Source organism: Engraulis encrasicolus, chromosome 9, assembly GCF_034702125.1.
Source record: "Engraulis encrasicolus isolate BLACKSEA-1 chromosome 9, IST_EnEncr_1.0, whole genome shotgun sequence".
NCBI lineage: Eukaryota > Metazoa > Chordata > Actinopteri > Clupeiformes > Engraulidae > Engraulis > Engraulis encrasicolus.
Genome location: NC_085865.1, coordinates 50,065,978 through 50,070,977, shown reverse-complemented (window position 1 = coordinate 50,070,977; position 5,000 = coordinate 50,065,978). Strand labels below are relative to the sequence as shown.

Sequence of the window (5,000 nt, the reverse complement as noted above, 5' to 3'; positions counted from 1 at the left end):
GTAAAGGGCTTTAAATCGAACGGCTTCTACGGAGCAACACATCCGTAGGCTACATAAGAGATGAAATGTGCGTTGACTATTGGAGAGGGGTTGAATCTAATGGCAGGTTGCACTGTTCCACAGTTTGTGAAGTGTTCTGACAGCGTTTGTCACGGTTACAAGTGTAGCAGCAGAGGAGTATCGGGGTCTCCTTGTAAAAGTAGAACCAACAAACCAACCACAACGAGAACAAATCCAGTATCCTAATAATTAATCTGTGTCCGTGAGTCGGATTATTTTTTTGATAATTGCGCTATGGCCTCGAAAAGATACGCGGTGTTGTTGGAAGTGCCCTGAATGAAATTAAAAAGTAAGCGCAACGCAAAGCACTGGTTAGAAGGATAATGATATTCTTCTACATCCCTGCGTTTATTAGCTATTCATTTGAGCACTGCATCGCTTTCCAGAGGTAACCTCATCCTGCCCCGAGCAATCAGGGCTAGCGCAGAGGCAAAACACGCAATGCAGCTTGTAGTCCTCTCCACAGCCTCTCTCTCTTTCTCTCTATCCCTCTCCTCTTGCGCCTTTCAGGAGCAAAGCTACTGTACTACTACTACTACATGCGTCGTGTTTCAACTAGTCCAGCTGCTCATTAAAACCCGCGTTTATCGTCGTAAGCGTTCAGCGGCGATGCTCTTCTTGCGATGCGGCTCTGAATAACGGAGAGGAGCAAGTTTTTGTGATCGAGGGTCTGGTGGTGGTGTGTGTCGCGAAAATGACAGTGTGGCTGTGCATTTGCTGGCCGCAACGTCTACAGTTTGATACAGTGTGTCGGCATGGGAGATACGCAGCACTTTCGTATGAATTGTAAGGGTTGTGTTACGGACTAGTGACCAACCGCGTTTCGTTTAGGGCACCGACCTAATTGGAAGTGAGAAATCTGTAAGGCTGATGGAAAACCAGTGCATCATTCCGACGTTCAGTTCTCCTTTGTGTGTTTCCTAATGACTTTAATTAGTTTCTTATTTAAACTACCGCGAGTGTGTGTTTTAACAGCCAGCTAATGAAGTGATTATTAGTCTCGGGGAGCCTCGTAAAGGCGGATGGTGCATTTCAGCATCTTGTCTCGTCTGAGGAGGGAGAAGAGTGCGAAGCTCTCAACAGGTCCGTCCTGTTGTTCTGCTCTCGTGCTCCCTGCTCCGTTACATGCTCACGCGCACACGCAAGCTTCTGTTCTGGCTCTTCGCTCTCGCGGCGAAACCGAACGGGTTGCTGTCAGATTTTTGCGCGATGCGCTACGTTAAAAACGCTAGTGTGTTGTGTTGTGTGACTGTGCTTGTTGTGTGGTTGTTGTTGAGACTGTGAGTGCGTTATGCACTTCGCCGTGGAGATGCTGCTGTTGGGTGGCTCTCCGCGGCTCCCGTGAGAGCTGCTCTCTCTCTCTCTCTCTCTCTCTCTTTAGCTCTCTCTCGTCTGTCGGTGCTCGGTGGAAACCCAGGGCAACGTTTGGATACGCTCTGGTCTCCCGAGCCGTTTTTGAAAAAGAGATTGATTGTCACCCAGGGACACGTCCCCCCCCTCCCTCCCACGAGCGCCCTAACCAGGGAACGGAACACCGCGCGCCTCACACACACACACACACCGACAGACAGTCCGACAGAATAGACTGAAGAGAAGCTCGAGAATAGAGGAGAGAATCCTGTCAGTCGCGCTCGCTCGCTCACATTTCACGCGCTAGAGACCAATGACCAGACCGTCAGTCCTCTCATTGACTACTTGTAGCAGCAGCTAATCTACCAATAAATCCAGCGGTAGGTGTGTACAGCCTGCCAAATGTAACAGGTCTTGTAAAATAATACCCCCCCCTACCACCACCAGCACCACCACACACAAAATTAATGTATCTGGTATTTTTTTGTTCAGGGACATAAAACAAAATTCTGGACACCCTGACCTCCCCCCCAATTGAAATGAAATGACCGACTCCTTGTGTGACCCCCCCTTTGTACTCGGGGCCCTAGTAACGCGGAGTGTCACTCCCCCATCGACTAAGACGCCCCTATAATTATGGTGCTGTATGAAGGCCACTTCTCATCATTGAAATGGCCCCTAACTACCATCTGCTGTATGGGCTCTCTCCTTGGACACAGGTGTCAAAGGTCCCATTCCTATTGGTTGCCCCCGGACCCCATTAGCCCCGGCAGAGCCATGAGGGTCCGTAAACTTGTGTGTGTGTCTTTTTGTGTCTGTGTCTGTGTTTGTGTGTGTGTTTGAGAGAGCGAGAGAGAGAGAGAGAGAGAGAGAGAGAGAGAGAGAGAGAGAGAGAGAGAGATTTAACCAGTCCTCTCAGAGAGAGAGAGAGAGAAAGAGTAAGAGAGCTATAGCGAGAGAGAGAGAGAGTTTTTGTGCGTGTGCAAGTGTATGTGTATGTGTGTGTGTGGTAGAGAGTGAGAGAGTGTGTATGCGTGTGTATGTGTATGTGTATGTGTGCTTGTATGTGTATTAAGGGGGCGTTGGTGACTGTGCTGTTGAATAGAAGAAATGTTTGACCCCATCTCTGGAAGTGCTTACTCATCCAAGAGACATGCTGGTCAGAGGGAGTGCTGCCTTGTAGTAGGCAACTGGAGTAGCTGGACTCCTATCTGTGTGTGTGTGTGTGTGTGTGTGTGTGTGTGTGTGTGTGTGTGTGTGTGTGTGTGTGTGTGTGTGTGTGTGTGTGTGTGTGCGTGTGTGTGTGTGTGTGTGTGTGTGTGTGTGTGTGTGTGTGCGCGTGCGTGCGTGCGTGCGTGTGTGTGTATGTGTGTGCTGCGTTGTAGTAGGCAACTGAGCTGCACTCCTATCTGTGTGTGTGTGTGTGTGTGTGTGTGTGTGTGTGTGCTGCCTTGTAGTAGGCAACTGAGCTGGACTCCTATCTGTCGGCAAGTGGACAAAGCCTGGCTTGGGGCCCTCCTCTACTTCCTGCAAAATGAATCCGTCTCCTGCAGAGGGATATTATGTGTGTGTTTGTGTGCAATTGTGTGCTTGTGTGTGTGTGTGTGTGTGTGTGTGTGTGTGTGTGTGTGTGTGTGTGTGTGTGTGTGTGTGTGTGTGTGTGTGTGTGTGTGTGTGTGTGTGTGTGTGTGTGTGTGTGTGTGTGTGTGTGTGTGTGTGTGTGTGTGTGTGCTTGTGTCTGTGTATGTGTATGTGTGTGTGTTTGTGCCCGCATGTGGAAATGTGTGCTTGTGCGGGCGTGTGTGTGTGTGTGTGAGTGTGTGCGCGTGTGTGTGTGTGTGTGTATGTGCCCGTGTGTACAGATTTGTGTGTATTTACGCATCAGCTTGTGTGTGTGTGCGCATGTCTGTGTGTGTGTGTGTCTGTATGCGTGTTTGAGAGTGTGTATATGAAACTACCTCCTGAACTTCTTTACTCACAACTTCACAGAGTGAGAAATTGAGACGAATTTAGACTTTAAAAAAATGTTATATTTTACATCAGAAAGTTTCTGGCGATAGCCAAAAAACTCTTCTTGATGGCAATTAAAGCTAAGTGGTTCTGCATTGGCTCCTCTGGGGTGGCCTTTGCAGAGGAGGAGAGGAGAGGAGAGGGGGATGAGCGGTGGAGAAGAGGAGGAGAAGATGAGAGGAGGGGTGGAGAGGATGATAGACGAGAAAGGGAGGGGAGTAGAGAAGAGAAGAGGAGTGGGGAGCATGGTAGATGAGAGCAGAGGAAGAGAGGAGAGGTGGATGAGCAGTGGAGAAGAGGAGAGGAGAGGAGGGGTGGAGAGGATGGTAGAAGAGAGAGGGTTGGGAGTGGAGGAGGAGTAGAGAAGAGAAGAGGACTGGGGAACATGGTAGATGAGAGCAGAGGAGGAGAGGAGAGGAGAGGTGGATGTGTAGAGCAGGAGAGGAGAAGAGGTGTGGAGAGGGTAGCAGATAAGAGGAGAGGAGCAGAGGAAGAGAGGAGAGGGGGACAAGTGGAGGAGGAGAGAAGAGGTGTGAAGAGGATGGTAGATGAGATGAGAGGGGAGCAGAGGAACAGAGAAGAGCGGAGGAGGAGAGGGATGAGAGGAGGGGTGGAGAGGATGGTAGGTAAGAGGAGAGGGGAGCAGAGGAAAAGAGAAGAGCGGAGGAGGAGAGGAGAGGAGGGGAGGGGTGGAGCGGGTAGTAGATAAGAGGAGAGGAGCAGAGGAAGAGAGGAGAGGGGGAAGAGTGGAGGAGGAGGAGGAGAGAAGAGGTGTGAAGAGGGTGGTAGATGAGAGGAGGGAGGTGAGTGGAGGAGGAGAGAAGGGGAGGGAGGGGTGTAGAAGATGGTAGGTGAGAGAAGATGGAAAGAGGTGGAAATGAGGAAGGGAGGCAGATGGGAGAGGAGGAGAAGTGAAGAGGAGAGGAGAGGAAAGGAGAGGAAGACAGGATAGGTTAGGGGAGGAGAGGGGAGGAAGAGAGGATAGGGTAGGAGAGGAGAGGAAGAGAATATAGGGTAGGAGAGAAGAGAAGAGAAGAGAGTGTAGGGGAGGAGAGGAGAAGAAGAGAGGGAAGGATAGGGGAGGAGAGGAGAGGAAGAGAGGATAGGGTAAAGGAGAGGAGAGGAGAGGGGAAGAGAGGAGAAGAAGAGAGGAGATGAAGAGAGGATAGGATAGGGGAGGAGAGGAGAAGAGAAGAAGAGAGGATAGGGGAGGGGAGGAGAGGGGAAAGTGGAGGTGGAGAGAAAAAGAGGGTAGTAGATGAGTGAAGAGAGACGAGTGGAGGAGTGGAGATAGTTCTAATAGATGAGTGGAAAGAGGGAAGTGGGGTGGAGGAGAAGATGAGAGGAGATTGGGATGGAGGAGAAGATGAGAGGAGAGGGAGAGGGTGAGAAGGGAGAGAAGGACAAGAGGATGAGAGGAGATGGTAAGAGAGGAGAGGAGAGAGGAGAGTGGGGTGGAGGAGAAGAGGAGAGGAGAGGGAGAGGGTGAGAAGGGAGAGAAGGACGAGAGGAGAGGGTAAGGGATGAGAGGAGAGTGGGATGGAGGAGAAGATGAGAGGGAGAGGGTGAGAAGAGAGAGA

At 50.7% G+C, this 5,000-nt stretch overlaps 1 protein-coding gene across 3 annotated transcripts in view; it reads left to right on the top strand.

Moving 5' to 3' along the window:
• Positions 1–5,000, top strand: part of cadm1b (cell adhesion molecule 1b) — a 570,260-nt gene that overhangs the window by 252 nt on the left and 565,008 nt on the right. The gene's annotated exons all lie outside the window — the stretch shown is intronic.